At 40.9% G+C, this 24942-nt stretch overlaps 1 protein-coding gene and 1 pseudogene across 1 annotated transcript in view; one reads left to right on the top strand and one right to left on the bottom strand.

Moving 5' to 3' along the window:
* The window catches only part of SMAD6 (SMAD family member 6), a 105492-nt gene that overhangs the window by 27548 nt on the left and 53002 nt on the right, over window positions 1–24942 (top strand). The window lies entirely within an intron of this gene.
* Window positions 18888–21352, bottom strand: LOC127551236 (60S ribosomal protein L7-like; annotated as a pseudogene).

Raw genomic sequence — 24942 nt, 5'->3', positions numbered from 1 at the left:
ACAGGACACCTGATTTCCAGTTCTACTTCTTCCATTTATTGCCTGGGCCCTTTGAGGCAAATTGCTTAATCTTTTTTTGCACCTCAGCTTTCTCATCTCTAATCTGAGGGAGTTGGATTAGATGGCCTCCAAGATTCTCTGGCCAGTACCTTAACTGTCGTATTTCCTCATCCAGGAAGCTTCCACAGTTCCAGGGGACTCCTTTTCTCTTGGGTTTCTGTCTAAGCTTATAGAAGTTGACAAAGCAGTGTTGAGGAATGAAAAGATGGTGACTTTAAGTTGGATCAGAAGACTTAGAGACAAAAAGACTTGAGTTCAGATCCTGCTTTAGACAGGAGCTGTATGACCCCTGACAAGTTATATAACCTCTCTGTGCTTTTCAGTGGCTTTATCTGGAAAATGAGGATAATAATAGTACCTACCTCCCAATGTTGTTGTTGTGTAAAGCACTTTGTAAACCTCAAAGCATAAATGCTATTATTGTAATGATTATTATTACGGTTGTTATTATTAGTTGCCTTAGTCAATGAATGCCTTAGTCAAGTAATTTCTTCCCTTAGTTTCTGTGTTCAGATGAGCCTTTCCTGAGAGTAACCCCAAGGCAGGAGTCCCCGATGTTGCCAACAGCAGACAGTCTGACCTTAGTCCCTTGGTAGTCTTAATCCCTGACCTAACCAATAATATGAAGCAACTCGAGATTTGAAAAAACCTCTTTTGTCCCTCCTCCTCCCTCCTCTCCTTCCTAGTGCCTTCAAAATAGTGAATCTCACATTCCTGAAAGACGTATGTTAGGGCAGGGTTTTCCTTTTATTCGGTTTTGCATTTGTCTGTCATCTGCCTTCTTTGGGTCTGTGGGTTGCTTTTCTTGGCTGAGACTTGAGTGTTTAGCTTTGCCAGGGCTGAGAGTGTTTGAAACATGGGGGCCTGAACTGCGGACACATAAGCCTAAAATGTGATAAAGTAGCCTTTTTGAAAGTCACCTGGGTACATGGGAGGGCAGGGCTGAATGTCATAGCTTTGCATCTTAGGTCTAGAATGTCAGTGCTGGAAAGGTCCTTAGAGGTCATTTAGTCTAAAGCCCCCTTTCTCTCCCATTTATAGATAAGAGCTAAAACTTGCTTATGGCTGTTTCCTTGGTGATAGAGCCAGTGTTAGCGCTCAGTTCTCTGGATTTTAAGCCCAGTGCTCTTTCAGTCTGAAGGGTAGGCAGACTTAGGCTGAATGAGGGAGGTTGTCTGTTGGGGGGGTCTTGTGGTCTATAAGGAGCATTGTGTCACTTGAAACATGGCTTGCATTCTTATTCCTGCTTCTTACATATTTCTTAATCCAGACTACTGGAAATTCCATATCGGAGATAGATATCTTTGGAAATGAAAGGGTGTGGGGCAAAGGGAGAGAGAAATGGATAGAGATCACATACTTGGCTGTTCCTTTTTTGGCTCCCCATTCAAAAAAGCATTTATTAAGTACCCATTATTTGTTTTTTTTATAAAGTTTCTTTATTTTCAGAACATATGCATAGACAATTTGACAATATTGATCCTTGCATAGCCTTGTGTTTCAGATTTTCTCCTCCTCCCTCCCTATGGCAAGCAATACAATATATGTTAAAATATATGTCAAATCCAATATGTATGAGCATATTTATATAATTCTCTTGTGGCACAAGAAAAATCAGATAAAAAATGAGTAAGAAAATAAAATGCAAGCAGACAACAACAAAAAGAATGAGAATGTTGTCCTTTGATCCACATTTAGTCCCCACAGTCCTCTCTCTGGCTCTCTTCATCACAAAATCATTGTGCATCTAATTGTTGGAAAGAACCACATCCATCAGACCTGATCATTGCATAATCTTGTTGTTACTGTGGATAATAATCTCCTGGTTTTGCTCATTTCACTCAGCATCAGTTCATGTAAGTCTGTCCAGGCTTTTTTGAAATCATCCTGCTGGTCATTTCTTACAGAACAATAATATTCCATAACATTCATATACCACAATTTATTCAGCCATTCTCCAATTGATGGGCATCCATTCAATTTCCAGTTTCTAGCCACTACAAACAGGGCTGCCACAAACATTTTGGCACATACAGGTCCCTTTCCCTTCTTTAGTATCTCTTTGGGGTATAAGCCCAGTAGTAACACTGCTGGATCAAAGGGTATGCACAGTTGGATAACTTTTTGAGCATAGTTCCAAATCACTCTCCAGAATGGTTGGATCTGTTCACAGTTCACCAATAATGTATTAGTGTCCCTGTTTTCCCACATCCCCTCCAACATATGTTCTTGTCTTTTCCTGTCATCTTGGCCAGTCTGACAGGTGTGTAGTGTCCATTATTTGTAAGACACAATGTTAGGCCTTGGGGATTCTCAAGTATGCGATATTTAACATTTCTTAGTTGGTGCAGTGGTAAGCCCTGTGCAGGTGAGAGAGGCTCCCACAGTTCTAGAAAGAGACAGAGGGAAAGTTAGGGATGGATGTAAGAAATATAGCTAAAAAGAATGAAGCTTAGAGATAATTTACATCTATAGATATGATTCTTGAAATAGAATCCATATGAATGTTCCCTGTGTTCATAACATATCATAACATATCCTCTTCCAAGGATCCTGTGAATGTAAGAGACTTGTCCATGTCCTCCCAAGAGTTCACCAGAAGGAATCCACCGGTGTGCTAGTACCCTTCCTTAATTTCTCTTGATATTCTGAGGATACTCAATGAAACACATGGGATGTCTACTATCCACTGGTTATCTCTCTCTAGGTGATCAGCCCCCATGTTTTTATGAGACATTTCTTTGTTCCTGATTCCTGATTGGGTTCTGCATTATAGCCTTGTCAAGGACATCGTCCATCCTGCTGCACCTGATTACCCTTTGAGTTTGCTCACTTTACAAATTGCCATCTTTCTATGCCTCCTGGTTTCTTTAACTGGACTGTATAAATTCCAGGGTCCCTTTTAGGTCTAATGATTTTCGATTTTATGCCAAGTCTTTGCAGATTTAAATAGGTTCATAGACTCTTAGATTTGGAAAGGACTTCCAAGATCATTTGGTTTAAGTCTTCTTCCAGTTTTCACTAAGGCCCAGAATATGAGAGAGAAATAAACATTATTTGATCTCTTGACAAATGAATAACATAATAATTGCCTAGCAGGTAGCCAAAGAGAATGTTAGTTGTTGTGATGGTGGTGCTGATCCTGCTGTTTAGCCCTTTGATTTCAGAAAGGTGACTGAGTCTGGAACAGGATGGGAAGATGTCATAAGTGGTTGCCTCTTGAGAGGATGCAGTGGGACTCACTTTCTCGTTTCTGAAAGGGTCTAGTAAGAACCAGACCCTTTTTAAAAAATTCAGGTATAAACTTGACTCTCAGGTTTCCAGCTCAGATACTGGAGAGAAGATCATTTTCCAAAGGAATGGCTTCTGGAGTCATTCCTGATTCCTTCCATCTCTCCAAATCTTTCTCCATTTCTCTCTGTCTCTGTCTCTCTGTCTGCTCTCTATTTCTCTTCTCCTTTTTGTCTCGATCTCTCTGTCTCTGTCTCTCTTCTATGTCTGTTTCTCCTATCTCTGTGTCTCTGTGTTGTTTCTGTGTCTGCTTCTCTCTGTATGTCTCTGTATTTTTGTCTCTGTTTCTGCTTTTCTGTCTCTTCTCTCTGTCTGTCTGTGTCTTTCTCTCTGTCTCTGTGTCTTTTCTCTGTCTCTCCCCTTTTCGTCTCTATCTCTGTATGTGTTTGTGTTTCTCTGTTTCTCTCTGTGTGTCACAGTGTTTCTCTCTGTCTCTCCTCTCTGTCTGTCTGTCTGTCTGTCTGTGTCTTTCTCTCTGTCTCTGTGTCTTTCTCTCTGTCTCTCTCTCTGTTTCTCCCCTTTTCGTCTCTGTCTCTGTATGTGTTTGTGTTTCTCTGTTTCTCTCTGTGTGTCACAGTGTTTCTCTGTCTCTCCTCTCTGTCTGTCTGTCTGTCTGTCTGTGTCTTTCTCTCTATCTCTGTGTCTCTTCTCTCTCTGTTTCTCCCCTTTTCGTCTCTGTCTCTGTATGTGTTTGTGTTTCTCTGCCTGCTCCTCTCTGTGTGTCACAGTGTTCCTCTGTCTCTCCTCTCTGTCTGTCTGTCTGTCTGTCTGTCTGTGTCTTTCTCTCTATCTCTGTGTCTCTTCTCTCTCTTGTTTCTCCCCTTTTCGCCTCTGTCTCTGTATATGTTTGTGTTTCTCTGCCTGCTCCTCTCTGTGTGTCACAGTGTTCCTCTGTCTCTCCTCTCTGTCTGTCTGTCTGTCTGTGTCTTTCTCTCTATCTCTGTGTCTCTTCTCTCTCTGTTTCTCCCCTTTTCGTCTCTGTCTCTGTATGTGTTTGTGCTTCTCTGCCTGCTCCTCTCTGTGTGTCACAGTGTTTCTCTGTCTGTTTCTCTGTCTCTCCTCTCTGTCTGTCTGTCTGTCTGTGTCTTTCTCTCTATCTCTGTATCTCTTCTCTCTCTGTTTCTCCCCTTTTCACCTCTGTCTCTGTATATGTTTGTGTTTCTCTGCCTGCTCCTCTCTGTGTGTCACAGTGTTCCTCTGTCTCTCCTCTCTGTCTGTCTGTGTGTGTCTTTCTGTCTCTTCTGTCTCCCCTTTTCATCTCTGTCTGTGGCTGTGTTTGTGTTTCTCTGCCTGCTTCTCTCTGTGTGTCTCTGTGTGTCTCTGTCTCCTCTCTGTCTCTTTCTGTCTCCCTGTCTCCATCCCTTCACCCATGGGATAAAGCACACAATATTGAGAATATGGTTTATGGCGCACCATTAACTCACCAGAGACAGACACAAATATTTGCAGGGGAAAGGAAGGGATGGAAACTAGTAGATGGGTGTCCCTGCCCCTTTGAAAAGTGAAGGCTGCAGTGATAAAGCTGAAGAGCTCCTTCCCAGTGTAAAATTGGAGCTTCCTATCCTAATTGCAGAGAGCTGCCTGCCCCTATTTCTGCTGGCATTTACTTCATTCCGTGTTGGGAGAGAGAACTAGCGACTTACCTGTCTGGATCCCCATCACTCCTCACCAGCTTGCTGCATGAGTTATCAAGGACGGCGGTGTGTGTTTGTTTGTTAGGATGCCCGAAATTTCAGAAGATGCAGTTGGTTGCATCCAGGCTAATCATAACCATCTGTCCCTGCGGACTTGCCTTGCTCCTTTCCTTCTCTCCCATTCTGACTTCAGATTTTCTGGCATGCTTTGCTCAGAGCAGTCTATAACAATCAGGGCTTCGCTAGAAAGTTTTCTTGTCAAGTTCGAGAGTCTGTTGCCAAGAGCTACTTCCTTGATGCAGAAAATACATCCTGAAGGTACTTTGTCAGATGTTTTTATATTAAACATTTTCCCTCTATAGCCTTCGCCTGCCAAAGGGAAGCGAGCACACATCTATTTTCCAGTTTACTTTTTGAAAATAATTCTCGATATTCGTGGGATGTTCCCCCAGCCTCCCCTGCCCCAGAGACCCACAGCACTCCAGTAAAGCTTTAAATTAGACCTGGTGAGCCAGACGGAGCAAAACCACGGGGCCAGAGAATGCCGGGCAGCAGCGGCCAGGCCCCCCTCGGCCCATCTTAAAAGTCTCTGTGTTAATAAAAACAAAGTAACCGTGTCTGGAGCAGACATCAAAGCCACCCTCCCAGACTACAAGGTGAATCACTGCTCAAACAACTAATTAATCTTTAAAAGGCGAGTTAGAGAAGCTGCGCGATGGGACTCTAACTAATTTTAATCTCTCAGGATGTTCTGGGGGATGGGTCAGCGCCAACCTCAGGGCGAGGGGGTCACGCTGAAGAGCCTGGGGAGACACTGGGCCCTGGAGTGCTTAATGTGGAGAAAGGCGCAGGTGCTGGAGCCAGAGCTTCCACATCTCTCCTGCTCGGGATCTCGGGGGCTGACATGCTGGGGTAGACGTTGAACCCCGGGGCAGGGCCGGAGTTGTAGGAAGGCCCAGGCCTCCTGTAGACCCGGCCAGCAGATGATGTGGGCCGCGCCAAGTCAGACTGCTTACCGATCACTGTCAGTGTTTAATAGCAGTCACACTTCTTGCCCCCTTGGCGCAGACACTTCTTGCCCCCTTGGCGCAGACACTTCTTGCCCCCTTGGCACAGACACTTCTTGCCCCCTTGGCGCAGACATTTCTTGCCCCCTTGGTGCAGACACTTCTTGCCCCCTTGGCGCAGATACTTCTTGCCCCCTTGGCGCAGACATTTCTTGCCCCCTTGGTGCAGACACTTCTTTCCCCCTTGGCGCAGACACTTCTTGCCCCCTTGGAGCAGACATTTCTTGCCCCCTTGGTGCAGACAGATACTTCTTGCCCCCTTGGTGCAGACAGATACTTCTTGCCCCCTTGGTGCAGACACTTCTTGCCCCCTTGGCGCAGACAGATACTTCTTGCCCCCTTGGCGCAGACAGATACTTCTTGCCCCCTTGGCGCAGACAGATACTTCTTGCCCCCTTGGCGCAGACAGATACTTCTTGCCCCCTTGGCGCAGACAGATACTTCTTGCCCCCTTGGCGCAGACAGACACTTCTTGCCCCCTTGGCGCAGACAGATACTTTTTGCCCCCTTGGTGCAGACAGATACTTCTTACCCCCTTGGTGCAGACAGATACTTCTTGCCCCCTTGGTGCAGACAGATACTTTTTGCCCCCTTGGTGCAGACAGATACTTCTTACCCCCTTGGTGCAGACAGATACTTCTTGCCCCCTTGGCACAGACACTTCTTGCCCCCTTGGTACAGATACTTCTTGCCCCCTTGGTGCAGGAAGCGGCAGCTGAGAGATCTTGGTTGTTACACATTCAGGGTGCTTGGAGCAGAGGCAGCTGTGGTTAATATTCAGAGGAGAAAAAAGGGCCTGTGGTGGGGGATGCGTGGAGGAATGCGTGCATTGGGGTGCGTTAGGGGGACCCCAAATGCAGAGTCTTAGGAATGATCGCCCTCATCGGCCTGGCGCTTTCACACTTGCAGAAAGCCTTTGCTGCGCTAAGACTTTTGGTACAACTAATCATGTTATTTTATTTGTGCCTCAGAACACACCGGAGAGGCAAATACTACAGATGGCATAAGTATTTGTTTTATAGATAAGGAAACTGAAGATAGAGAGATCAAGCTTGTAAATGTCCAAGGCAGGATTAAAATCCAGATCTTCCTCATACCAAGAAGTCCCAGGGCTCTGTTATGAAATAGGTTTCCTCCTATATTCTTCCCCTTTCTTCTTTGTTTTCTATTTTTCTTGCTTCTAAACATTGATGAGTGATATCAGTTAGCTCTCTTGGGTTATTGAAGGAAAATACTTTCTAAAGTAAAGAGACAGGAGATAGTGGATATTAAAATGTTGGATTCTTAGACAGTTGGCTACTAAACGTACCTATTCAGTTTTTTCAAAAGCTCAAGCACAACATTTGGGATCATAAAATGTGAATTTAGGTGTTATCTCTGTTAATATACACTCAAGAAAACCACTTCAATTATCTGGGCCTCAGTTTGCTCATCTGTAAAATGAGCTCAGAGTGATAGCTGAGATTCCTTCTGACTTTAAAATCTACATACCCCTGAGGTGTATAACACAAGCTCATGTCACCTGCATAATTGCCTTCAAACTCCCAGAAAGAAATGAGAGAAGGAAGGCCTATCAGATGTTTTAAATAGTGTCAAACTCAGATAGAAACAGGGCCCATTAAATCATGCATCAGGATACTCAAGGGCTACATATTTATTGACTTAGAAAACCACCTATTAATATTATCTATATTAATATTAATTGTTATTAATATTAACATAATTAATTATTAATATTGTCTATTTTTATTTATTTTGCTAATTTTTCCTAATTTGCATTCTGGAGTACACCAGCTGCATATGTATGATGATTCTAGTTTAAAACAATTAAGGGGAACAACCCACGAATGTCTTTCCTAAAATTGGCTTTTGCCCGGAATCATCTACCATACACTTTTCTCCAAATTATCCAGTGTGTAGTTTGTGCATGGTCATTTCATGTTAACTCCCACTAGGACTATAAATTCCTAAAGAACAGGGATTTCCTTTTGTCTTTCTTAGATCCCCCCAGAGCTTAGCACAGTGTCTGGCACATAGTAGGCCTTTAATAAACACTAGTAGATTGACTGACAGATCTTGGAAGAGTCTTCTCTTCCATCTGGGAGGTGGAGGAGAAGGCCAGGAGGAATGGATAGAGCCACCTGTGACTCTGCTCCTATTTTATGGGTCTGTAAGAAAGAGAAAGGACAGGAGAAGTAGAATGCCTTGTCTTACTGTCTTACCTCGTTCACTTCCCCTTGCTGCTCAGTGTCAGTCAGTCTGTCTGTCTGCTTACCCACCCATTCACCTGCTGCCTGCCTACCCACCCACCTGCCTGCCAGGCAGATTGACTGCTGCAGTTGGGGAAGACTTCCAGAGCCCTTGGGTGTTTCCAAAGGCCTGATCTTAATCTGGCTCATTCAAAGCCAGGATTTGCAGGTGTGTAGGGCGAGATTGGGGCATCTCTGCTGCTTAGTAAGCCCTAAACATAGGCATTCACATCTAGTAGAGTATGTCAGGTCCAACCAATTTCTCCCAAATAAAATTGGTTTTCCTCTCTTTTCCAGGCACCCGGATATTTCCATAATTTTCTTTCTACAAGTCTCCAAACTCTTATTGCTACCCTTTTAATCATTCATGCTACCCTCCTTACAATTTGTACCTAATATCTTTTTAACTATTTTCTGCCTGGCTTAATACCTAGGAGCCTTGTATTGAGCATGGAATGGTAGGATAAATCCTATTTTGGATGGGTGAAATGCTAAGCTGGTCTGTTGATTAATTAATTCATAATTAATTAAGCAAGCAGTCATTATTAGCAGATTGAATGTAATGGATAGAGTACTAGACTTGAAGACAAAAAGACCTAGGCTCAAATGTCATCTCTGTCATGAGCTTTATACAAACTTGGACAAGCCATTGAACTTTGTGAGTCTCAGTTTCCTCATCTGTTAAACGGGAATAATGATAGCAAATTCCCCCGTGAGGATCGAATGATAAATGATATATAAATGACACTTTTTTATCCTGGTCTCAACTTTATTTTCACAAAGAAATTTATATTCACAAAGAAATGGTCTTGGTACAATTGCTAGCCTATTCTTTTATATTTATTATATATATTATTATGTTATATATATTGTATGTGATATATATTATATATAATATATAATATATATTTAATGCTTTTATATTGAATGTTCTATGGCTTTTCAAATATGGTATAATCATAATAATTAAATAAGAAGAAGGGAATATAAGCTCATCTGTTGTAGGCTCTTTGAGCGTCTTTGAGCCAGCAAATAATAAGGATAATATATGTATATATATCCCATCTTCTTCTCATGTAATTTTGACTTCTTCTGAAAGGTGTCTGCATTTCAAAAGTTTTTCATTCACGTAGCTTGGAGATTTAGGAGCATTTGGTATGGTGACATTTATTTTATAAAGTTTTTCTGAATTTTTTTGGATCAGTGTTGTCTCTAGGTAATTGTGGCCAATGTTTTGAGACTGTGATGATGCTGTGGCTTTAATACAGCTTCATTTGGGAAGTTTTCAGGGATATTTTAAGGTCTATATTTGCAGTGTGAGATGTTGTCATCTGTTAGTTTGTGAAAGCTAAGGCATTTCTGACATATAATTCTAGCCCCTAAGATTGTGTCTTTTTGATAGCTGTTTGCTGGATGAGACATTTTGGCAATTTTGCATGCCGTGTTGGCGCAGTTCCCACCATGTCACCACATACTCTGCACTGATCAATAATTCTGAATTCTTGAAGGACATCATTATGTGGGATACAGTTTGGTGGTGTAGTGGATATTGTTGAACTTGAAGTCAGGAGAACCTGAGTTCAAATTTGGCCTTTAACTGTTTATTAGCTTGCTGTGAAACCTGGATCTTAATCTTTCTCTGCTTCAGTTCTCTTATCTGTAAAAGGGGTAATAATTACACCTGCTTCCCATGGTTGTTGTGAGGATCAAATCAGATGTTTGTAAAGTGCTTAGCGCAGTGCCTGACTCTTAGAAGAACTTAATAAATACTTACTTTAAATTATCACTACATAAATGCTAGCTATCATTATCATCATCATCATCATTATTATTATTACTACTACTACAGAGGCAGGTTTGGAAGAGATTGTGGAGGACTTTGAACACCAGACTTAGAAGTTCAGTAGGAAGCAGACTTTTATATTGCAGGATTGCAAGGGAAGTTGTACTTTCTGTGGGATTCAGCTCCAGGGGCTCACCTTCCCATCAGTGAGTCTTGTTTCTTGGTGTCTAAGAATCAAGTGAGGAAGGCCCTTGAACTTCAGTTGGAGTCTGAGAGTAGCCAGATATTTTCATCTAAAATAGTGGGCGCCCCTTTGTGTACTTTGCCCCTTTGTGTGGAGTCTCTTCTCCAAACTACACCAGCCTTTGGTTTATATTATCAAGATAAATACTCAATTTTTAGCAAAATAGAAGTTCTTTGAGGACAGGAACAAAAAACCCCAACTTTTTGCACTGATATCTTTCCTTACACATATTAGGTGTCTGATCAATTTCTAGTTGGATTCTATTATCTTTTTTTTAATTAAAGCTTTTTTATTTTCAAAACATGCATGAATAATTTTTCAATATTGACCCTTACAAAATCTTGTGGTTTTGGATTCTGTTATCAATTGTGCTGTAATATTGATATAACTTTTAGATGTCTTCTCTCTTCTGTTTGGCTGTAATCCTTTACCTTCCTGGACAGGGGCAGGGGCTACATATGTTATTTCTCAGCAGCTTGAACAAACTTAAGTCTATTGGTCCAAATATAGGGTAAACCCCGAATGAGATGTTTTTGAAAAGAAAAAAAAAAAAAAATATATATATATATATATATGTAAATTTATAATGAAAAAACATCACAAAAAAGCACTAAATTAAAACATATTTATTGTATTTATTATGGAATTCATTTAACTTTTTATATCTCTCTGTTCAGATAAAGATGTTTTTATACATTGTCATCCTTATTCTCTTCCTCATCTTTGTTATTTTTGTCATTCTTTTATTAAGGACTTGGACAAACCAGATTTCGTTAAAGAGTATTCAGAACACTATGGCATTTGTGAGTTGATTATTGGATTGATATTAACTTAAAGCAGAGCTGTATTTGTCAGAATCATAGGATTGTAAGCTCCAGGGCTGGAAGGGAGGTTGGAGACGATGACTCCCGACTCTCTTAATTTAAAATGGAGGAAACTGAGGCTTAATTTCCTTTGAGGAATATAGGTAGTAATTAGTGGAGTTGGGATTAGAATCCAAGTCCTCCAGATTCCCCATCCACTGCCTCTTCCCATCCACCACACCCACTCCTCGACTTCTAAATATTTCCTGTGTTGATTTAGTTAGTTTCCATTCCATCTCTCAGGGAAAGTCGGGTTCTGGCCCACAGTGGCAGGGTATACTTTTGGTTCTCCTTTCTTCTCTAAGGCGCCAGGCCGTATGCTCTGAACAAAAGAGACGAGTGAGAGGAAAACACACATTGGAAAAGGAGTGGTGCTTTTCCAAAAACTGGGCTCATCTCGGGAGCCAAAATGTTACATGCTTGTCAGCTGGGAGCCACAGGATTGGACTTCACAGGTAGTAAAGGTGGCTGGGGTTTACTTGGACCTCTTCAGCATCCTACCAGGGAAGACACAGGACAGCCTATGTTCCTCATCTCTTTAAGTCTGCATACAGTCTCTGGGGCAATTAATTTTTTCAGTGGGTTTTCTAAGCACCGGACAGAGCTGACACCGGGCCTTTGAAAAGCTCGAATGTTTCTGCAGCCAGAATCTGGGTTGTTTGGGGGAACCTGTTGAGAGATGTTAGTATTCTGAGTTACAGTAATAGATTTTCTTTCTTTTTTTGGGTGCTTTGATGACTGAGAGGTGTTTATAGGCTTGATTCATAACTGAGTTACTAAGGTTTTCCACGGAAATAACTTATTAAAGGTGTCGTGCACACCAGCGGGATTGAAGTCTGAAGGCTTTGGTATTCATCAAAGGCAGCTCCTTTGCAGGATGCCCAGAGCTAACTCAGCATTTTACTCTGGTCTATTGCACAAGAGTAAATGTGGGGAGGGAGGCAGGGATGGAGGGAAGAAGGAAGAAGGAGGGGTGGAAAAAATGTTTTATTAAGAAAACATTCTTCAAACAAATTTAAATTTGTTTTTTTTAATCCCCCCTTTTTCTTTTTAAAAGAGAGAGGAAGAAAAGGAGCCTATTTGTTTTTGCCCATCTATCCAGATGTGTAGAGCATATGCATGTAGTTGTCGTATTCACGTGGCCCTTGTATGGCCTTGCCTTTCTTTACCTCTCCTTACCTTCTCCTTGAACAGAAATCACCAAGATGTACTTTTTCTTAAATTAATAAGCAACCCGGGGGTGAACTGGAAGATTGGGGAGAAGAAAGCAGAATTAGTGGCGACATATTGATGACAAGCAGAATTTTTGATTACCTTGATTAGATTTAGGCCTATTATTTCAGAAACAAATGCTCTCAATCAAAGGTCTATGTCTTCTCTGCAGTTTACAGTCTTAGAGAGGTGCTGAGCACTGAGAAGGTTAACTCGCTCGCTCATGGTCACATAGGTAACAGTATGCTGTGTTTCAGAAAAAACATTTGAACCCAAGTGTTTTTATCTTTGAAGCAAATTATCCATCATGCTTCAGTGCCCATCCTAAATATCTAGATCTAGTTAATCTCTAGATGCTTGTCTCTGAACATCTTTACTCCAATAGGATCATGGACTTATGGTCCGGCCCCTTAGTTTACTCATTTCCAACTCTTTGTGATCCTATATGGTTTTCTTGACAAAGATGCTGGACTAACCACTCCAGAGCCATTTCTTTCTCTAAGTCATTTTATAGATGAGTAAACTGAGGCAAACGGGAAAAAATGGCTTGTCCAGAGTCATACAGCCAGTAAATGTCTGAGGATGGTTTGGAACTCCCAGAGAGTCTTCCTGTCTACAGAATCAACATTCTTTTCACTTTGCTACCTAGCTGGAAGAGTCCTTGGAGGCCAGAGGGTCCAGCCTCCTCAGTTTACCAATTAGAAACTAAGGAATGGAGATAATGAGTGATTTATTGAGAGTCAGAGAGCCAATAAGTGTCTGGGTCAGAAATGGAACACAGGCTTTCTTATTTTCAAGTCCACTTTTTATCTCCTGTGTCATCTGGCTAACTGTTTTCCCTGAACACCTACAACAGTTATTGTTTATTCCAGATTGGCACCTAGGACACAAAATACCCTATGTTGTTACTTATCTTTAAAAAAAACATAATTACACTTTGTTTTGATATCACAGACACTTTTTAACAAATATCTAGATGGATTCCTGTATGCAAAGTGTGTCTCCTGAAAATAGTTTTTGTGTTTTTTAAATTAAAGCTTTTTATTTTTCAAAACATGCATGGACAATTCTTCAACATCAGCCCTTGCAAAAACCCTGTGTTCCAATTTTTCCCCCTTCCCTCACGCCCTCCCCTAAATGGCAAGTAGTCCAATATATGTTAAACATGGTAGAAATATATGTTAAATCCAATATAGGCATTCATACTTATACAATTATTGTGCTACACAAGAAAAAAAAAGAGAAGCAAAATAAAATGAAGCAAACAACAAAAAGTGTGAAAATGCTATGCTGTAAACCTTGCTCAGTTCCCACTGTCCTCTCTCTGGGTGTAGATGGCTCTCCTCATCATTGAACAATTAGAACTGATTTGGTTCATCTCATTGCTGAAGATGGCCAGGTCCATCAGTATTGATCATCATATAGTATCAGTGTTGAAGTATATAATGATCTGGTCCTGCTCGTTTCACTCAGCATCAGTTCATGTAAGTCTCTCCAGGCATTTCTGAAATCATCCTGTTGGTCATTTCTTACAGAACAATAATATTCCATAATATTTATATACCACAATTTATTCAGTCATTCTCCAAGTGATGGGCATCCACTCAGTTTCCAGTTTCTGGCCACTACAAAGAGGGCTGCCACAAACATTCTTGCACATACAGATCATTTTCCTTTCTTTAAGATCTCTTTGGGATATAAGTAGAAACACTGCTGGATCAAAGGGTATGCACAGGGTGATAACTTTTTGAGCATAGTTCCAAACTGCTCTCCACTTTTCCCATATCCCCTCCATTATCTTTTCATCATTATCTTTTCCCTGAAAATAGTTAATAATACTGGTCCCTTTTAAATTTTTTTTGCTTGATTTTATTATTTCTTGTTGTTGGAAAGGCTGTATGCTTTATCTTTGATAGTGTTTTACTCAGAGGGTCATATTTGTCTTGAATTTTGTTTCCTCTTAGACTGGTCTTGATTCTATGTTGTTGTAGTCATTTTTTTTTTTTTTTGATTCTTTACTCTGCATCATTTCATCCAAGTCTTTCCATGGCTCTCTGAATTTCTTATTTATCATTTCCTAATAATGCACCACTATTCCATACTCCATAGTTCAAGTTTTTTTCTGATTGTTTGGCATGTGTGTATGTGTATATGTATATATGTACTCATTGCATGTAATGTTAGGAAATTTTAAAAAATACAGATAGGTTGTTGATTACTTTTTCATATGTGTTAATATTTTGTCACCAGCTCAACTGTACAGCTAGGTCTTGATTAATGTGAACAGTGAATCCCTGAAGTGGTTGCTTGTATTTGAATTTGCCCTCCTTGAAGTTATAATTATACAAAATATCGTAATTGATTCTAGCCCAATGGGAATATGCAGTGCTGATTCAAATAATGTGACTATGTCAGGGGGATTCATTATTTGCACTAATAGAGACCTTGATGTGTATAACATCCTTGAGGGTCTCCTATTTGTTTTATTTATTATTTCAGCATCTATATTCCCTCATCAGCATCAAAAGCCTTGGCATATGAAAGCAACTGCTTAGTAAATACCTGATGAAGGATTGATTGATAGCATTTCCTTTCTAAGATTTATGAGCATCAATAACCAGCCATATCCAGTTTAGATCTTGCTCCTTCATATACAAGTAGTTGTTTTGCTCTTTGGGCAGAACCATCCTATTTCCCACTTCCTCAATCAGTTACCAAATATTTGTTGACTATTTACCAGGGACTTCACCTGCTACTTGGTTTTGTGGGGGGAATGAAAAGAGCCCTGAACTAACAGTAAGGGGAATAGAACTTAGATGGGGAGAGATTACCTTGAGATGAAATTGTAATTCTAGTTAACCAATGTTGAAATTGGTTCTTGAGTTTGATGTCTGGTTTCATGAGAGAGAAAAAGAAAAAGTAGGAAGTAGTTGCGATCTCTCTGTCCTGATCCTGATTAGAATGATTCCAACATTGTTTCACTGCATCACATCATGACTTTTTTAATGGTAACTAAACATCCTATCTAGCTAGGCGTTTTAGGAAATATTGAGCAAGTCCCTTAACTTCTAGACTTCTTTCCTCATCTCTAACCTCAGTGGATAGACCAGAAAATCTCTCAAGTCCCCTCCAAATGTAGATTTCTATGAATCTAGAGGTTATTTCGCATAGAAGCAGACATCCTGAGAGCTGCACAGCCCCTAAGAGATCATGTATTGTTGTATGGCTCGAGGATGGAATGTAAGTAGCAGAGCTGGGGACTGAATCTTGGTTCTCTGATTTCACATCCATCAACATCTCTCCTGTACCACAGTGTTTTGTCCTTGGTTATACAGTGAAGATGCTACATGGTAGGATGATGGCTAAGATGAAGTATTAGTGCAATTCATTCATGTAGTAGAGCCAGCTGGCTGGGTGGTCCAGGAGATAGAGCGCCAGTCCTAGAGTCAGGAAGATCTGAGTTTAAATTTGACTTTGGACAATCGCTAGCTGCATGACTTAAATGCAAGTCACTTACTCTTTGATTGCCTAATTTCCTTCGTCTGTAAAATATTTATACCTTTCAGAATTGTGAACATCAAAAGAGATGTTAGTAAAGCTCTCTTAGGACTGTCTGGCACATAGAAGGTACTTAGCATTTCCTTCCTTCCTTCCTCCCTTTTTCCCTTCCTCTCTTCTTCTCTCCCTTCTTTCTTCCCTCTTTCCCTCCTTCTCTTTCCTTCCTCCACTCCTTCCTTTCTTTCCTTTTTTCTCTTCCTTCTCTCCCTTTGCCTTCTTCCTTCCTTTCCTCTCTCCTTCCCTCCTACAGATCTTTGAAGGTTGGATTTATCTTGCATCCCCATAGAAGCACTGTCTCCATCTGACTTGTTATGTAAATATAAAATTGTATGTATGTATATATACATATATACACACAGTATGTATATTCATACGGAGTATATATAACATGTTTGTATGCAGACACACAAACATATGTACATGTGTGTGTATATGGACATACAAACACATAAAAAAATATTTTTTGGCTGAGTGCTTCCCAAAGTACCGAGTGCTGAGTTTTCAAGGCCCTTTGATTTGAAATGGGGCTTTGGGCATGAAAAAAACAACACAATCCGTCGGCTTCCTGTTCTGCTGGCTTCTCCCACGTGTTTTTGGTTTGTGTTCCTCAACATGGAAGCAGACCTCCCTTTCTGCCAGTCCTAGAGGGATCTGGGAGTGTGAGTTCTGGGAGGGAGGAGGGGATGAGAGAGGATGAGGGGAAACCCCAAGCACGCTGGTCACAGTCAGCTAGGGAGAATTCCTTTTCCAGGGGAAGATCCTTGTTTGCTGTTTTAGAGAGCTTCCATGGTCGGAGCAGTCTCGGGGAATGGGCATCATGGCTCCCTTGCCAGGCTGCCCAGGGGCCAGGCAAAGCGGGGATTGAATTCCAAGACCTGGCGGCCTGGGGGGTGGGAGCTGGGCTCTCTGAGCCTCCCCTCTGCACAGACATTGGGAGGTCCCTGGGGGGCATCTGGGGAGGAAGTGGGAGTATATACCAGGGCTCTCTTCGAACACAATGAAACACAAGGGCAACCCTCGTACGCTGGCCACCAGATCGCTGCCACCATCCAGGACTGGGCAAGAGCCAGGGCAGACGGCCCGGGGCCCGCCGGCTTAGCCTCAGCTCGCCAGCCCCTCCGCCGGGGGTGCTTAACCCCTGGCATTCAGTGTCCTCCCCTCGCAGAAGGAAACAGAGATGAGGGCCCAAACCAGACTGGACCCAGGGCCAGAAGGTGCAGGTTTGGGTCACAGCTTCTGTCTTTGGTCGCTTCCGCTGGAAAGTGGGTCCTGGCATCCCAGTGATACAGAAGCCAGGGCCAAAGCAGAAAAAACACAGCTGAATGAAAAGGAAACTGGACTGAGAAAGAGATTCAGAGGTTCTCTCTTACCAAAACCCTGCTAAGAATGAGGTGTGTGACCTTGGATAAGTCTTTCGGACTCTTAACCTGTAAAATGAGAGAGCCGGACTAGATGCACTCCATACCCCTTCTTGCTACAAATCAAATGTTTGGGTGATCTCCAAAGTTCTCTGAATGGAAGAAATTAGGGATTATTTCAGCTCTCAAAAAAATCACCCAAAGGCCACATGCAATTCCCCAGCATCTCTGATGTTGGCAAAAAGGTTCACTTTGTGCTCCCAGCATGCCTCACACAGGCTTCCTTACAGGTCCCTTCCACTTGTAGGAAACAATGAAAATAAAAGATCTGCTTATGGGGTCAATCCCTTCTCCCACATCTCTACATCCCCCCACCCCACCCCTCTGTCTCTCTGTCTTTCTCTGTCTCTCTCTATGTGTGTGTGTCTCTCTCTCTTCCTCTCTCCCTCCTTCCCTCCTTCTCTCTCTCTCTCTCTCTCTCTCTCTCTCTCTCTCTCTCTCTCTCTCTTTCTCTCTCTCTTTCTCTCTCTCATATAATCTTTCTTTTTGCTCTCTTTCCGTACCTACTCACAACTAGTACCTGATGGGTGTTTCTCGGAGACCAGGCCCATCTAGCCTAAAGATAAACATTATTGTGATGATTTGAGGAAAAAATACACACACACACACACACACACACACACACACACACACACACACACACACACACACACGAAACAAGTCAGGAAGTAGCTGTGTGCCAGCTCCGGGATGGTGTAGATGGAAAACAGCCACTATGGCAAACCTAGGGACCTCAAAGCCAAATTGCATCTAGCGGTTAACTTACAGTCCCGTTTCCCAGAACTCTGCTCCGGCACAAACAAGGAAGTTAGCAAAAACATCCCTAATTTGGGTTCCAGTTGAAATCGGTTTTGGGCTGCATGGTGGAGTTTGGTGGTGATGGAAGGGGGAGGGAGGGTAAAGGAGGAGGTGGGGAGGAAGCAGAGAGGGGAATAGATGAGTATGCTGGGGCCAGATTTGAAAGTCAGACTTTTCTTCTGGAAATAGCTTTCCTTTTCAATATTCAGGGAAGGTATTTATTATTATTGTTCTCATTAATTAAAGTCAGGAAACACTGGGATTTTTTTCCCCCTGTAAATCACAGTATGTGGTTGGGGATGGAGTAAAGGAAGGGAGGTAATAATAGTAGGTTTTTAAAGAAGATTTGAGATTGCTCTTAAAAAACAAAGGGGGAAAAAGTCCTTGAGGAAAAGAAACAGACATTCTGAACAGATTGTGTGCCTTACCCACTGAGCTGGCAGGTTTTTTTCTGGTTTACCCCATTGTAATGCAAAACAGCCTGGACCAACTCATCTGTGGATTGTCCACGTCTCTTTTTTTTTTGAGTCATCCTTTTCCCAGTTCAGCCCACATCCTCCTTCTCTTCTGTGATTTCCATTCAAATGTCCTACCTTTTGTTTCCCACAAACTGCCCCAAACAGTAGGGATTATGTTTTGTTTGTCCTAGTATACCTGCCTTTGCCTTAGAACTTAGCCATGTGTTGCACATAGTAGGTCCTTAAAACATCTTTGTGGCACACCAGGTCCTTATTACCCTTCTCCTCTCTGGCATTCTCAAATTCTCCTGCCACTTGAGTCTCACCACCTCCTGCTTCCCAGCTCTCCTCAAAAAAAAAAAAAAAAAAAAAGTGATAATTAGGTGGAAAGGATATGGTATACCCCATCTGAAAAGCCTCACACTGGGGATTTCCTTTACTTTTCAAATGTCATCCCTTAAGTCAGCATTGTTGTGTAACATTTCATACTCAAACTTATGTGAATTCATTGACATGGACATTCCCTTTCCATCTTTGAACATCTATTTCGTCATCAATGAAATGTGGGAATTGGACTGTGTCAGAGGGAATGGGTTCTGCCTCATTGAAGGTCTTTAACCAGAAACTTGACCTTCCTGTAGAGAATGTTATAATGAGTATGCTTTTTCAGGTATGTTTTGGGACTAGATATCCATTGAAGTTCTTCCTAGCCTTCAGATTTAGGTCCTAGATAATCTAAATCTCCTTTTACCTTTACTTTAGCTTTCAGTAATTCTGTGATTCACCTTCTCAGAACAAAAACATTATTCTTTTGTGCCCATGTAGCCTCTTAAAGTCAAGGAATAGTAAAAAGGAGCGGTAGAGAGTTGGAAATATCCCTGTGACTGAGCTAGTTCTCACTTGGCTTGGTGTCTGCTGATTTTTTAAAGCATCATTGCTGCCATTTGAATTGTATGGCAATTCCCCCAGATGACAAACCTGGGCTGGTTCAGTCCTCTACAACACTCTTGGATTTTAATTCCTCAGGCAACAAAAAGGATGGAGTTTGGAATCAGGGAACCAGGGTAAGCTCTGTCACTGCCCATGTACAGGACCTTGCACATCCTTTAACTCTTAATGCTTCCTGAGTCTCTAATGTCTCAACTAAAAAATGGGAATTAAATTAGGTAACCTCTCGGATTTAATCATCTACAACCTCTTTTATTTCCAGCCAGAATCATAGTGGTTATAGAAGAAAATAAGCTACCCTTTGTTTTGTACCAAAAGCAAAAGGTCTTTGCAATACTGAAGGCTTAATGTCTAAAGAAAGTGACATTAAAAAGGCTTTCTTAAGATCTAGAGAAGGTTACCTATGAAAAAGCCTACCATAAAGAATATAAGCAGATGTTCATAAATGAAATTTGACAGACTAGAAAACCATGGAAATCTGGCAACTGGTATGTACCTGTTTTCATTCATTGAAATCTTTGTTTTAAATTCAAGATCTAGTGATCTGGTAGATTGAGAACTAAGTCCTTTGATTCTAGAAATAGAGATGCTCTCAAGTATATAGAATTATTACTTCAGAACTAGAAAGGAAAACATTATATTACATGGGTTAAACACGACATGGATTAAACTAGGAAAAATCTGGAATGATTTGGAATCACTTGATTTATGTGGGATAAATGATTATTAGTTTTTAATCACAGGCATTAGAAAATTCATCATTATAGTGAACTTTGGTCCATTCTCCTATTAAATTAGTGAAAATAATTGTTGATTAATATGTTTCACCAACATCTCCATGCATTGTACAAACTGTAATTTTTTTTCCTATTCCACCTCATGAGGGCCACAGAAAGGTAATGGCAACTTTTAAGTGCTTGTCAGCAGTATAGATCTCATGGATTAAGTCTTCTTTGTGGGTAATTCCATATTTATCAATAGATTTTTGCATTAAGCACATTATCTGTTTCAGCAAAATTATCTGTTTCTTGTTCTTGCCATAACTGTATTTGTAAATCAAGAAAGTCACAGACTTTAGGTTTGGAACCCCATGCAATGTATAAGTTCCCAATCTTCCACATATTAATTGAAGTCTTGTTAAGGTTAACACAAGTGTGTTGATCATTCTGTGAAGACAAAGGAACTATGATATTTTTACAGATTTTGGGCTAATGCCATTGCTACCTCCGATTTCTATTACAAATGCTAATTTGAATTAAGCAGGTACATACCGGTTGCCAGATTTCCATGGTTTTCCAGTCTGTCAAATTTCACTTATGAACATCTGCTTATATTCCTTATGGTAGGCTTTTTCACAGATAACCTTTCTCTAGATCTTAAGAAAGCCTTTTTATAGCCAACTTCTTTAGACATTTGCCTTCAGTATTGTAAAGACCTTTTGCTTTTGGTATAAAACAGATGGTAGCTTATTTTCTTCTATAACCACCATGATTCTGACTGGAAAAAAAGAGGTTGTAGATGATTAAGTATTCCTGGGAGTTCTTAGGAGGCCAGGCTAATGGCACTGGAGTGTTGGGAGGTAAGTTGGGAGTTGGTTGGGAGGTAAGATGAGGTGGACCTTTGTTATGGTGAAGACAAACAAAAAAACTTTAAATTTGGTGTGGGAAGGAATAACCCTTGAAGCTCTGGGAACCGGGGAATGATATGATGAAAGTAATAAATTATTTAGGAAGATTTGTCTGTCAGCTAGTACTGTGCAGCAAGAGACTTGAAACAGTTGGGAACCATAAGAATTAGATCTGGAAAGAATCTTAGAAATTATCTAGTTGAATGGTTCTTAAAATGTGGAGGGACTCCAAGGGACTCCCTGAAATCCTTTCAGGTCATCTGTGAGATAATATTTACATAATAATAATGTAATTAAAATATAGTAAATTATCTACTATCTATCTGTCTGTCTGTCTGTCTGTCTGTCTATCTATCTATCTATGTTCTATCCACCCATATAAACAAAAGCTATTGAGGGGAGGGTTCTACAATTTTAAGAGTATAGGGGTATCCTAAGACTATAAAGTTTTAGAACCTTAACATAGACTACTCTCTCCAGTAGCCAACACAATCCCTTACATATTGTAGATCATCAAAATAATTGTTGATTAATATGTGAAATTTTGGTTAAATATGAAGAAAAACTCACAAACTAATCAACAAGCATTTATGAAAAGCCTTTCAGGCACTTTGCTAGATGATGAGGTTACAAAGACAATAAGTGAAATGATCCTGCCCTTGAGATGCTTACTATCAGGGGAGACAACAAATGTTCAATTAGGCATATATGAAATAGATACAAGGTGATTTGGGAGTTGAGACAATAGCAGCTTAGAGGAGGAGAAAGATGGTGATCCTGTAAATAAAAAGTAGTCTTTGAGCTTAATATGGAAGGAGCTAGGGATTCTAGGAGAGAGAACAGTTAAAGTATTGGAAGGAGTCAGTCAAAATTTGGTGCAGTGGATAGAACATTGGCTTGAAGACTCATCTGCATGAGATCAGATATGGCCTTAGAAGTTTATATTAGCTATATGACCCTGAAAAAGTCATTTGATGCTGTTTGCCTCAATTTCCTCCTTTGTAAAATGCACTGGAGATGGAAATAGCAAACCATTTCAGCATTTTTGCCAAGAAAAAACCCCAAGGTCATAAAGAGTCAGATGTGACTGAAAAACCACTGAACGACAGGAGCAAATAGTGAGAACTATCCTTGAGGAAAACCATTTTGTCAATTCTTTATGGAGAAGGGATTGAAATCGAGCAGGCTTTGAGGTAGGGAGGCTGTTGAACTATCCCAGGGAGAGATAATAATTAGACTAGTACCAACGTGCAATGATTTGCTTTTGTAGGTAGTGAGTTCCCCATACATAGTCATGAAACAGAAGCTGGGTGAACACATGCTAAGAATATTTTTGTATGGATTCCTGATTTAGGTAGAGTTTGGGTGGGGGGGCTAGATGATTTTTGAAGTCCATTATATCTCTGAGACTCTGTAAATGCTATCTTGCTTTGTCTGTTTTCATGTGTGAATGTCTTATTCCTTTAGGAGATCATTAACACTGAAGGCAGAAATGATCTCATCTTCATCTCTTTTCCCCACAAGGTTAATTGTTTTGCACATATTGGTTGATTTGAAATAAAGAGAATATTCTTTTCCCCCTTCTTTTCCTTCCTTCTGTTGGGGAAACTGAGGCTGTCATTAAAGTTTTGCTTCACTTTTGACTCCTGTGACTCTAGCTGGGATTTTGTGGTGATATAGGAAGCATCTTTAGAGATGCTGGAAAACACTTTATAAATCAGTTGGGAAGCCAGTGAAATTAGTGGTAACGAGCTCATTTCAATAGCAATGGGCTGACTTGCCTGCCAGCTGCCAGACATTTACGAGACTGGCTGGGTGCCGGGCAGGCCGGGTCCAATGGCTTGCATCCTCCTGCCTTCCGGCTGGAAATAATTCGTATTTTAAAAATAACAATTAAAAAAAAAAAGCTAACTCTACCAGCTCTTGGGTTTCTCTGGTGCTGAGTGGAGAGATTAGTGAGGGCCCTCATTGACTTCTTTCCTTCCCCTCCTATTCTTTTTCTTCTTTGGAACTTAATTTACCCCTTCTGCCTCTGCCACAAACAAACAAATAAATAAAGCAAGGGATAGTTGTTTATACCCTTTCCTGCTAGCCAGTGTGAGGACTGATGCAATTTCACAGGCCCAAATTAGGTGGGAAAGACTGCAAATAGCCTTATTCTTCTATATGTTGACCATGGGCTCCACCCTTCTTTCTATAGAAGTCACTCTTCTTTCTTATGGTGAGGTCAGGATCTCCATTCCTCTGCCCTCTTTAAACACTTAAGTGATCAGCCAACTTCCCTTGGATAAACCTGGTGACCCCAATCTCACTTCCGCTGTGTATCCATTCAGCTGTAGGTCTGGATAACTATTCACATGCACATTTGGTAAACCCAAAAGATGATTTTTGAGGTCTAAAATGTTTTTTTTTTTTTTTTAATTTTAGAGAAGCATAAGTACTGTAGTGGGAGGAGTCCTGTGCCTAAAGTTAATTAGACTCATTTTCCTGAGTTCAAATCCAGTCTCACACATTTACTAGCTGGGTGACCCCAGGCAAGTCACTTAAGCCTGTTTGTCTCAGTTTCCTTTTCTATAAAATGAGCTGGAGAAGGAAATGACAAACCACGTTGCCCAGAAAAGTCAATGGAGAGTTGGACACAACTGGAAAACAACAATTGAGTTGTTTAGTAATTGTAGTAAATTGAGGATAGAGTAGATGAGATTTGAATAGGCAAAGCTTTCAGAGCCTCGCCAATTTAATATCAATCTGAAATGAAGCTTGTGAGAAAATAGGATTCAGCTGAACCCCAGCTTCTGGGGAACTCACCGTCTTAGTAAAAGTTGGCTGGTTTTCTTGTTAGAATACATTTCTTACAAATACTCTTCCCTAGGAAAATTGTGAACTTCTTCAGATTAGGAATCATGCATTTTTTTCTTTCATACCTCCCTTTCCCTACCCCTACTCCCAAAATATACAAAAATCTGGTGTAGAAATGTATATAAACTGAACGCTCACTCAATAATTGTTAAACATGGTAGAACATCAAGCCCAAAGTTCAGACATCCACATGAGAGTCTTCCGTTGAATTTCTCTCAGACTGTATCTAGTGTTCTAGGTAGGGTCTTACCTCGGTTATAAATATTCTTTCTCCTAATATTTCCCAGGGATATCTCAACCAGTATTGTGAAGAGTGGAGAAGAGTGTGTCTTTTCTGCTATTAATGCATGTAATGGTGATTGATTCAGAGACCGATCAGCTGAATCTTCCCTCAACTCAAACTTTGATGCTTCATCATCATAGTCACCTTTCTTTTCCACTAATTCATCCAATGGGTTGAAAGGCTGCATGATATAGGAAATATTAGTTCACATTTAGCCTCAAATACTGTATAATGCAGGGTGAGTCGCTTAACTCTGTGACTCCGTTTCCTCATCTGTAAGATGAAAAGTTGGGTTTCACGCCGTCTGAGGTCCCCATTCAGAGCTAAAGCCTGTGCTCCTGTGAGTCCCCTGAATAGCTCACACTACATAAAATGTAGGCTTTGGAAAGGATCTTCTGGGACCGAATCCTCTTTCCTCATTTTGCTGATGAAAAAGCTGAGAGCCCACAAAGTCTCACTCCTATCCCTGCAAGACTTTGCTCAGTCTCCCAATCTACTCATGTTCATCCCCCCGAAGGCTTTGCGATTCTCTGATGGCCTTTTCTAAGTGAATTACACACCTTGGCAACCTGAATGCATGGAAACTTCCA

This window comes from Antechinus flavipes, chromosome 2 (assembly GCF_016432865.1).
Source record: "Antechinus flavipes isolate AdamAnt ecotype Samford, QLD, Australia chromosome 2, AdamAnt_v2, whole genome shotgun sequence".
In the NCBI taxonomy this organism is placed as follows: domain Eukaryota; kingdom Metazoa; phylum Chordata; class Mammalia; order Dasyuromorphia; family Dasyuridae; genus Antechinus; species Antechinus flavipes.
The sequence above is the reverse complement of the archived record's forward strand: the minus strand, read 5'-3'. Positions and strand labels throughout refer to the sequence as shown.